This window comes from Globicephala melas, chromosome X (assembly GCF_963455315.2).
Source record: "Globicephala melas chromosome X, mGloMel1.2, whole genome shotgun sequence".
Lineage (NCBI taxonomy): Eukaryota > Metazoa > Chordata > Mammalia > Artiodactyla > Delphinidae > Globicephala > Globicephala melas.
This window is the reverse complement of record NC_083335.1, coordinates 579795-591739: the sequence shown is the minus strand read 5'-3', so window position 1 is coordinate 591739 and position 11945 is coordinate 579795. Positions and strand designations below refer to the sequence as shown.

General features: G+C 38.4%; 1 non-coding gene across 1 annotated transcript; it reads left to right on the top strand.

Moving 5' to 3' along the window:
- The first annotated feature begins 7192 nt into the window (after positions 1 to 7192).
- Positions 7193 to 7265, top strand: TRNAK-UUU (transfer RNA lysine (anticodon UUU)). Its single transcript has one exon. It is a non-coding gene; the product is annotated as a tRNA-Lys (tRNA).
- Positions 7266 to 11945: the final 4680 nt, after the last annotated feature.

Genomic DNA, 11945 nt, shown 5'->3' with positions numbered 1-11945 from the left:
AAGACATTCAAGGCAATGGGAACAGCATATGAAGAGGCTCAGAGTCATTAGTCTCTAGAACTATAGTCTCTAGAACTATAATGTTCTCTAGAACATTAGTCTCTAGAACCACACTAGAAAGGCAGTGTGGCTAGAAAGTGGAAACCAAGGAAGAGTACCAAACAGTGAGAACAGAATGGTAGATATGGGACAGAAATTGCAGGGTTCATAAATTATGTTAAAGATTGGACTTTATTTTAAGGGTATTGGGGAGCCACTGAAAGGTTTTAAGCTTTACTGGTGTGTGTATGTGTGTGGTAGGGGAGGGAGGGAAAGTCAAATTTGTATTTTATAGAGTGACTATTCTGGCTTTAGTAGGGAAACTAGTATATAAGGGGTTAAGAAAGAGAACAAGGGGACCAGTCTAGAGACTACTAAAATCACCATGTGAGAAACTTGAGTTAGTGACTTGAGTTAGAGTAGAAACGGTAAATTGTGGAGATGGGGAAAAGTACTCAAATGTGAGGTCCTTTCGGGAACTTAAAATACCACAAAAGTTAGTACTAGATTGGATATAGGATATAGGGGATTCCCCAATGTCATTTTGACTTGCTTGACTGCATGGATGGAAGGATTATTTGCTGAAATACAAAATACTGGAATAATGGAGTTTGCTTATTTTTGGCAGAAGAGACATGATGAGTTCTATTTTAATACTTAGTTTGAGACATCTGTGAAATATCCAAATAGAAATAGTAAAGTAGCAGTTGGATATATAGATATGGCTCAGGAGAGAGGACTGCGCTAGAGATATACATTAAGGAGTCATTGGCATATAGATAGTAATTTTGGCAATGGGAATGGATGAGATGATCCAGGAAGAATACATAGAGGGAAATGAGAAGGCAGCCTGGGACAGGAGCTGGGGAAAGTCCAGCTTTTCAGGGGAGGGTCAAGGAGGACGATCTAAGCCAGAAGGACGAGGAGCATCCAGGTGGGGCTCAAGGGCGCCGTCCCAGAAGCCAGCCGAGCAGGGTTTCCGTGGGAGGGCCACAGCCTGCGCGGCCACCTGAGGGGTCAAGGGACATTAGGGCCAACAGGTAACCCGGGGCGCTGGCATCAAGAAGGTCCCAGGCGGCCTTGGCCGCAAGCCGTCCTGCGGGGGTAATGGAGGCAAGGGCAGAGTGGAGCAGGTTGCGAGACGGGGAGGGAAGTCTGTGGAAGAAGCCAGCACACAGGACTTTGGAGAAGCCGGCAGGGAGAGGAAGGGAGGGTGCAGAGCCCCACCGCTGGCTGCGGATGTGATTCCGAAGGAGGCCTTTCCTCCCGCGTTTTCTGAGGATGGGAGGTGTTGAAAATAGAGGGGAAAGGGCCTCCCTGGTGGCGCAGTGGTTGAGAGTCCGCCTGCCGATGCAGGGGACGTGGGTTCGTGCCCCGGTCCGGGAGGATCCCACATGCCGCGGAGCGGCTGGGCCCGTGAGCCATGGCCGCTGAGCCTGCGCGTCCAGAGCCTGTGCTCCGCAACGGGAGAGGCCACAACAGTGAGAGGCCCGTGTACCGCAAAAAAAAAAAAAAAAAAAAATAGAGGGGAAAGAGGGAGACAAAGTGACCGCTATGCTAAGAAAGCCGAGCAGGGTGGAGAGCTCGGTGCCCAGCTCACAGCAGGAGGACTGCCTGGCCTTCCAAAGGAGTAGGAACCTCCACCGTCACCATCACAGGAGAAAGGAGGGCAGGATGGCAGGGACTCAAAGACATTGGTAGCCTCAGAAGCAGGAGGTTAGGAGGCCCCTCCACACCGCCAGGGAGAGCCAAGCTGAGCCTTGGGGTTGGAGCTCAGCTTCCTCCTTCACCCGCCAGGAGCTCCCACCTTCCTGGTCTCCACTCGCTTCTTCCCAAGTGCCTGGGGAGATCCGATCATGAGAGGCCCTGGGGTCGTTCAGGAGCTCGCTGGCATCTGAGGAGGCCTTGCCCGTGTCTGTCATGCCTCTAGGTCCCCTCCGCATCGTGGCCCTGGTCATCACCGTGGGCCTCACCTGGCTCGTAGCCAGCATCCTCGGTGGGCCTGGTGGTGGCTTTCCTCGCATCCAGCAACTCTTCGCCAGTGAGTGTGGGACTCTCCCTCGCCCCACTACAAGGTCCCCGGCGCGGCCACCTGGGCCTGCAGCCTGAGGCTTCGGGTGGAGGTGGTGGTGGCCTGGGTTTGCTGTCTCTTCCTGGCAGGGCACCTGTAGCTGCCCTCGGTCCGCCTCCTGGCATCGGGCACAGCCTGCCCCCTACCACCCAGTTGCTTCAGCTGGAAATGCCAATCTCCGCTAATTAGAATCCTTTGTTCGCTGAGGCCCATGTGAGGGGGCAGGGGGGCTTCTGCTGAACATTGGGGATGACTCCCAAGTTGTTCCCTGCAGGCTTTCTGCTGGGTTCTGAGATGGGGAGGGGACTCGACACCTCGTTACTGGTGACACATCACCTAAGTACTTTTTTTTCAACTTTATCAATAAAAATTTCAGAATTTACTTATATGTATAAAAGATATATATGTATTTACAAAAGACTTAAAAACCATAACCACATTTAAAAATAATCGGTTTACTTAATTTCATCAAATATACAGTGAGTGTTCAAACTTCCAAATATCTCATAAATGTAAAAAACATTTTATGTAGATTTTAAAAAAATCAGGATCCAAATAAGCTCCACATATTGTGATTGGTTGTCTTTTAAAGTTTTATTTCTTAAATTATCATACACTAAAATTGACTTTTTGTTCTTTTGGTGTAAAGTTTTATACATGCATAGATTCATGTAACTATAATTAGAATATAGTATAGTTCCATTACCCTAAAAATCTTGTTTGTACTATATTGTTATAGTCATAGCCTCCTCCCTACCCCTAACCCCTGGAAACCATTTATCTGTTATCCATCCCTATAGTTTTGTCTTTTATAGAATGACATATAATGGGAATTGGTATGTAATCTTTGACTTCTTTCACTTAGTATAATGCCTTTGAGAATCAGTCAAGTTTTTGTGTGTATCAATGGTTGTTATTTTATACTAAGTAATATTTCACTGTATGGAATGTATCACAATTTATCCATTCACCCATTGAAGAACATTTAGGTTGTTTAATACTTATGTACAGAATATATTTCGGTCATGTTTTCCTTTATCCAACCTGATCATCTCTGTCTCTTAAATGGTGTGTTTAGCTCATTTACATTTAGTGTGATTATTGATATGTTTGGATTCAAGTCTACTGTTTTGTGTTTCTTTTGTTTATTTTTGAACATTTTCTAGTATTCCATTATAAATCATTTATAGTACTTTTGAGTATTTCTCTTTATACAATATTTTTAGTGGTTGCTCTAGGGATTACCAAATGTATACTTTTCACAGTCTATTTAGAATCAATAAATCTATTTCAGATCAGTGTCTTACTAATTCAACTGAAATGTAGACACCTTACTGCCATATAGATACCTTTACCTTCTACATAGTTATGCTATAGTTGTCTTATATATTATATCTACCTACATTTAAAATCCTATCAGAGATCATTATGTTTTTTGCTTTCAACCATCAAACATGTTATAAAGAACTCAAGAGGAGAAAAGTCTACTATATTTACCCATATATTTACCATTTCTCTTGACTTTTTTTTATTCCTGATGATGTAACTTTTCTTCTGGTATCATTTCCTTTCTGTCTGAAGAACTTTTCAGCAATTCTTTTAGAGCAGGTTTCTGATTTTAAATTTTCTTAGGTTTTATTCATCTGAGAATGTATTTATTTCACCTTCATTAGTAAAGATATTTTCACTGGATTTACAATTCCAGGTTGACAGTTCTTTTCTTTCAGCACTTGGAAAATATTGTGTACTTCCTTTTGGATCCCGTGGCTTTTGATGTGAAATCTGTTTTTCCCCTATTGCTAATATATTTTTGTCTATGGCTGCTTTCAAGACCTTTTCTTTCTCTTTAGTTTTCAGCATTTGATTACGATGTATCTGGGCATGGATTCCTTTGTGTATATCCTGTATGGGGTTGGCTCATCTTCATGAATCTGTAGATTTATGTTTTTCCCCAAACTTGGGATATTTTCAGTCATTATTTCTTCAAATATTTTTTTCAATTCAGCACTCTTTCTCCTCTCCTTCTTGGATTCCAATGATGTGAATTTTAGAATTTTTGTTATTTTCCCACAGGTTCCCAAGACTCTGTTCACTTTTTTTTCCAATCTTTTCTCTCTGTTCATATTGGATGATATCTAGTGGTCTATCGTTAAGTTCACTGGTTCTTTCCTCTGTCATCTCTATTCTACCATTGAGTCCATCAGGTGAATTTTTTTTCACTGAGTGTTTCAGTTCTAAAATGTCTATTTGATTCTTCTTTATACGTTTTATTTCTTTACTGATGCTTTCTATTTTAATATTTGTTTAAATAATGTTCACAATTGTCCATCAGAGATTTTTTATAATAGCTGCTTTAAAGCCCTCATCAAATGACTCCAACATCTCTGTCATCTCATTGTTGCTATCTGTTGACTGTCTTTTCCCATGCAAGTTGAGATTTTCCTGCTTATTTGTATGCCAAGTATTTTTTGTTTTGTATCCTGGGCATATTGAATATTACATTATAAGATTCTCAGTTTTGTTTACATCCTAGGAAAATGCTGATATTTTTGTTTTAGTCTTCAGTGGGCTGTGGGTTCCAAAATCAGTTCAAATTTTTTTTTTTGCAGTACTAATTGCATCTGTCTAGCATATGCGCCACCCAGTGGTCATCCTGAGACCTGAGTGAAGATCTACCTGTTAGCTCACTTCTCAAAGTCTTTGGTATATTAATTAGTATCAAATACATTCATGAGCAGGTCAGGTTGCTCCGGAGTTCATAAACAATTTTATGGGGGTCACTCTTCCAAGTTCCTCTCTCTCAATTATCTCCAAAGTATTTTTTAGCTCCCAAGTCTCTTCTTTTTATTCTTCCACCCCAAACTGCCCACTTCTATGATTGTACCATGTCCAAAGTCAAGCAGAAATAAGACAAAGAAAGGAAGAAAAGCAATGGGATATGTTCCTACTCTCTTGGAGCGACAACTCCATCCAATGGAGGGAAATGTTCCGCTCTCTGAGTTTTGGCTCCCGCATGCCTCCAATTGCCAGCCAATATCACTGCCACAGGATTGCCTGGAGGTTAGGGCACAAGAGAATGGAATAAAAGGAGGAAAAAATGAAAGATTCCCCACCCCTGACCTTTAGGTTTTATGTTTCCTGTTCCTTAAGCCAGGCTTCTTCTGAGTCCTCTTTTGTACTACGGTGTCCACTTCTGAGTTTTGTGTTGCATTGAGTTGAGGCCAGGATATACCAAAATGAAAATCATGGTACTGTTTGGGGTTCTTCAAGTTATGGTATTTTTCCATTATATATTTACAATTGAACAACATTTATAAGTTGATCAGGGAATGTTCCAAGTTCAGCCTGGCTTAGGCTCTGAGTTTCTGACCTACTTGCATTTCACTTCTCAGTGTAGGCCAGGCTGACCTGCTGCAGGCCTCAGGATACTTCTATACTAACAGAAATAATCCTTTGTACCCATAAGACGGACTGGTATTTCAGTTAGGACTTACATTTGCAGTTGGTGAGAAACTCAATCTAAATTGACTTTATCAAAAGGGTAGTTGATTGGCTCATGTAACAGAATAGTCCAGGGATAGGTCTAGCTTTAGATAATATGACCTAATCCAGGACCTCATAATATCATCAAGGCATGAACTCTCTCCATTTCTCAGTTGTGCTTTCCTCAGTATTACATGCATTTTCATATAGTTTCTTCCCTCATTATGGCGAGGTGGTTACCAATAATTCCTGGTTTACAACTTCATGACTTAAGTCCAACAGAATAGAGAACACCTCTTTATTGCTTGAACAAGATTCCTGGTATTATCTCTGATCGGATCAAAATGTTTTACTTGAATCATCTGCCCATATCCAAATCATATATTGTGGCCTAGGAGAGTGATTGGCCAGGCCTGTGTTACATGTATGCTCTTGGAACCAGAGATAGAGTCAGCTTTACCCAAAGCACACCACACATAAACAAAGCACATTGCTGATCATTAGTGATGATCTTCCTAAAGTAAAATCACGGTGGTTCTACCAGATGAAGAGGTGATGGACGATGGGAGAAAGAATTAACAAATGTATACTATACCCAGAGAACTCAATAACTTCCATTAGGGCGCTTATAAAGCCTTGCCTTCCCTCTGTACTTTTTGTTGGTCCAGTTTGTCTCTCTTCCCTTGCTGAATCCTTACCCATAAGTTTTAATTATTGTTTGTTCTTCAGAACAGAGGCTTATAGGTTGTAATTGAAACCATTTATGAGATGAAATATCCTGAAGTATATATTAAGCAGTGGCTCTAAAAGTCTTGTCTCTGGAGCAGCAGCAGCATAGCCTAGGAACATGTTAGAAGTGCCAGTTCTTGGGTCTCATCCCAGACCTAATGAGTCAGAAACTATTGTGATGGAGCTCAGAAACCAGTGTTTTAACAAGCCCTCCAGGTGATTGTGATGCTCACTAAGATTTGAGAAGCACTGAACTAGAGAATAGGAAGAAAAAAGTAAAGATTGCAGAAGAGACTGCAGAGAATAACCAGGGATGTAGAAAGAAAACCAGAAGCATGTGGTAACAAGAGAAGTCAAAGAGAATGCTTTAGAATGTGTTTACTAATTTGTTGGATAGTTCCCATATTATAAGGTAAGGTCTAAGAGACCAGAGAATTTTTTTGTCTTGCTCTCTGCTGTATCCATAGCATATAGTCGGAGACTTCAAAACTTCTCTCTCTGCAGCTGGTTGAACAAGTAAACAGAAAATTAGTAATGATATAGAATACCTGAACAATACTATCAAATAAGACTCAGTTTGTATTTACAAATACTCCACCTAACAAAAGCAGAATACAATTTCTTTTCAAGTGTGCATGGAAGATTCACCATTATAGAACATACTTTGGATCATAAAACAAGCCTCAACGAATTTGAGTATCAATCATATAAAATATGTTCTCAGATCACAATGGAATTAAACTAGAAATAAATAACAGAAATATATCTGAAAAATTGCCAAATATTTGGAAATTTAACAATATACATCAAAGTTACCCAGAGATCAAAGAAATCTGAACCAATAACTTAAAATATTTTGAACTGGGGAATTCCCTGGTGGTCCAGTGGTTAGGACTTGGTGCTTTTGCTGCCATGGGCCCAGGTTTGATCCCTGCTCAGGGAACTAAGATCCCAAGGTAGCTGTGTGGTACAGCCAAAAATAAATTTTTAAAAATATTTTGAACTGAATAAAGATAAAATACAACAGATGAAAATATGTGGGATGCAGCTAAATCAGTGTTTAGAGGGAACTTTATATTGTTAAATTCTTAAATTAGAAAAGAAGAAAAGTCTCATATAAATAATCTAAACTTCCAGCTAAGAGGTTCAAAATAAACCCAAAGCAAGCATAGGGAAGGAAATTATAAAGATAAGAGCAGAGGTCAATTAAACTGAAAAAAGAAAATTAATAGAGAATATCAATGAAACAAAAGTTGCTTTTTTAAAAGATCAACAAAATTGATAAGCCTCCTGCCAGACTGACCAAGAAGAAAAAAGCAATAAAACTACAAATATTGTTAAAGGCCACACAGACATTAAGAGGATAAAGGAATACTATGAAAAACCTTATGCTCAGAAATGAAACAACTTAGATAAAACGAACAAATTTCTTGAAAGACACAAACTACAGAAACATCCAAGAAGAAATAGATAACCTTAACAATCCTATATCTATTTTAAAATTTTAATTCATAGTTAAAATGTGCCAAAAAAGAACACTTCAGGCCCAGATGGTTTCACTGATGCGTTTTCCCAAACACTTAAGGAAGAAATAATATTCTCTTCAAGAATATAGAAGAAGAAACACTTCCAAACTCATTTTATGAGGCAAGCATTACTCTAATACCAAATCAAAGAAATTACAGGAAAGAGAAACTAGTATTTCTCATGAACATAGATGCAAAAATATGCAACAAAATATTAGCAAATTAAATCTAGCAGTATATTAAATGCAAAATACGTCATGATCAAAGTGGGAATGGTTTATTCTAGTAATAAAAGGCTGTTTCAACATTTGAAAATCAATCAACATAATTCACCATATTAAGAGATTAAATAAGAAAAAAACTATGGTCATTTAAATAGACACAGAGAAAGCATTTACAAAAAAGTGTCTATACGTGATTTTTTTAAAACTCCCAGAAAACTAGGGATAGAAAGAAACTTTCTTAACATGGTAAAGGGGAATCTACAAAAAATTGACAGCTAACATCATACTTAACAGTGAGAAGCTGAATAGTTTCTTTGAAGGATGCAGAACAAAGAAAGGAAATCTTCTCTCATAACACCTCTTCAACAAAGTACTGGAAGTCCAAGTCAATGCAATAAAGGATAACAAGAAATAAAAGGCATAGAGATTGAAAGAGAAAAAAACTACCTATACTTGCAGGTGACATAATTGTTTTATGAAGAAAACCTATAAAGAATCTACAAAAAATATCCTAGATCTAATATATGAGTTTAGCAAGTTTGTAAGATACAAAATTCAATTATATTTCTATAGACAAGCAATGCAATGTGTTTCAAAATTTTAAAAATACCACTTACAATGGCACAAAAATGAAACACTGAAGTATAGATCTAATAAATTATATTCAGTGTCTGTATGCTGACAACTACAAAATACTGCTAAAAGAAATCAAAGAAGACATAAATAACTGGACTTCATTATTGTTTAACAACCATTTGCACTGCAAAGGACACTGTTAAGAGAATGAAAGGCCAAGCTACAGACTAGGAGAAAATATTTGCAAGTTACACTTCTGACAAAGGACTTCTATTCAGAATATACAAAGAATTCTCAAAATTCAGCAGTGAGAAAACAAACAACCCAATTAAAAATGATTAAAATAACTGAACAGACACTTCACCAAAGACAATATACAGATGTCAAATTAGCATATGAAAAGAAACATGTCATTAATCATTTGGAAAATACAAATTAAAACCGCAGTGAGCTACCACAGCACATCTAGTACAACTAAAAATTTTAAAACCTGGCAATACCAAATTCTGATGAAGATGCAGAGGAGGTAGAATGCTCACACATTGCTACTAAAGATGCAAGTTGGTACAGCCACCTTGAAAAATAATCTGGCAGTTTCTTATAATGTTAAACATATGCCTACAAGGTGACCCAGTAATCCCAGCCCTAGATATTTACCGAAGAGAAATGAAAATTTATATTCACCCAAAAGCCTGTATGTGAAGATTTATACTAGTTTTATGTACAATTACCCAAAATGGAAATAACTTAGCTGTCCTTCAACAAGTGAATTGACTAACTATGGTACATCCACAAAATGGAAAACTACTCAGCGATAAAAAGGAACAAACCACTGATTCATGCAACAACATGGATAACATCCAGTAGTAATGATCACACCTAGCATTCAGGTCTTGGTTTCTAAATACCATTCTCCAATAAAAGGAACAAGGGCTTCTTGAAGAACTGGGTGGTTGCTGAGCTGGGAAAGGGGAAATGTGAGATGAGACTGGAGCATCTTGTAAGGCCAAAACGTAAGAAAGTGCTCAGAAAAGGAGAAGGGATGAAGGAATATTGAAAAGACAAAGAAGCCAACCTGAATTAGCTACCAATGGTCAAAGGTGACTATAAATGGTCAGAAGAAGGAAATTTTGGTGGTGATAGAGCTGTTCCATATCTTAAGGGTAGCGCTGACTGTGCTTTTGTCAGAATCCATAGAGCTGTACACCACAAAGCATGAACTTTATAGTACATGAATTTTAAAATAAATTAGAGAGAAATAAAAAGAAATTTCTAAAAATTATAATGCACATGTTGCTAAATAATTCCTACCCAAAACATATCTTTTTGTATTATACTCACTGTATCTTTAAAATAACTCGACAGTTTTTGTTTGTTTGTTTGTTTGTTTTGCGGTACGCGGGCCTCTCACTGCTGTGGCCTCTCCCGTTGCGGAGCACAGGCTCCGGACGCACAGGCTCAGCGGCCATGGCTCACGGGCCCAGCCGCTCCGCGGCATGTGGGATCTTCCCGGACCGGGGCACGAACCCGTGTCCCCTGCATCGGCAGGCGGACTCTTAACCACTGCGCCACCAGGTGAAGCCCTCGACAGTTTTATAGTTATACACATTTAGGTTCTCTGCACATTTATTTTTTAGAATAATGTAATGAATTCCCATGGAGCCATTGCCCAAGCTAAAAACGAAAGCATTTTCAATAATTTATGTATTCCCTCCATCTTGCCTCCCTTTACCTGAAGTAACCATTATTCTAAATTTTATGCTTATCATTCCCTTCCTTTTAAAATTTTCTGATATCATAAACATTTAGCTAAATCAATGTTTCAAAACTGTTCATTTATGTAAGCAGCACTCAGACCAAGAAACAGAACATGACTACTTCCCCAGCAACTTCCCTTAGGTCCCTTCCAGTTACTGCCCCCACCCCCAGAGCGATTACTACTCTGATTCTATAACAGCATAGATTAGTTTTTCCTGTTTCTGAATTTTATATAAATGAAATTATATACTATACAATATCTAATGTCTGACTTATTTTGATTAATATTATCTCTTTTGTATTCATCCATATTGTTTCAGGCAGTTGTATAGCTGTTATATAGTATTCCGTTGTGTAAATATACCACAGTGTATTTATCCATTTTGGTGGGCATTAGGTTTTTTCAAATTGGGAATATTATAGACAGTGCTGCTATGAATATGCATGTCTTCTAGTGAACATGTTATGCATTTCTGTTGGCTATACACTTATGATTGGAATAGCTAGGTCATAGGATATGTATATGCTCAACTGTAACATATACTTGAGTTTTCCAAAGTAGTTTACCATTTGACAGTCCCTCCAGCAATGATGAGAGTTTGTTCTATATCTTTACTCAACTATGGTATTGTCTGTCATTTTCATTTTATCCATTCTTGTAGATGTGTAATGGTATCACATAGTGGTTTCAATTTGCATTTCCTATTGATTAATGAAGTTGAGCACTATTTTATGTTCCTTGGTCATTTGGAGATCCTCTTGTGAAGATTTTTATTGGTTGTCAATTGCTTTTGTTTTTTAAAAAGTAACAAACTGTTGGATTTATTTAATTAATCTTAATTCATTAATTTGTTCTTTTATCCCTATAACTCCTTTCTTATGCTTTCCACAGAATTTTTTTTCATATGAGTGATCTCATATGTAAGGTTTTGAATTAACTGTTAGTTAATTTAAGTTTTCCATGTTAAGTAATGAAAATATGTTGTGGCCATAGTGAGAAGCAAGATACATCTCTGTCCAAAATTGGTTTGGATGTCAAGACTGATGATGCCACACACACACACCAAGAGGGTATGAAAAGTTTTATTCCTTACATACAAGGCTTTCTAGGAAAAACAGGGCAAGCCTCTGAAGCTTGTCCAAAGATGGCTCGAGAGAACAAGGAAAAGAGACTGTGTTGGATGTTTATGGTGTTTAGGGAGTGGAGCCAGTGTGAGGATTCCTGTGCATGGGTAGGGCATTGCGTGGTTTGAATCTCTGACCTGCACCAAAGGAGAAAGCATCCAGGCTTTCTCATAAGCTTATCTAGATGTGGGGCAGAAGAACAAGTGGGAAGGGTGAGGCTTAAATCTGACATCAGCCAAACATTAAAAAATGGAGTCAGACCTTTATTACAAAGTAATTTTTTCTCTGAGCTCAGTTTTATCTGTAGCACATATATTTTGATACTGGAGACTCTGCATTTTAGATTCTCTACATTTTCTTCTTTGGTTAAGTTTTATTGTTGTTTCCACTTTTGTTGTTATGTACTAATTTTAT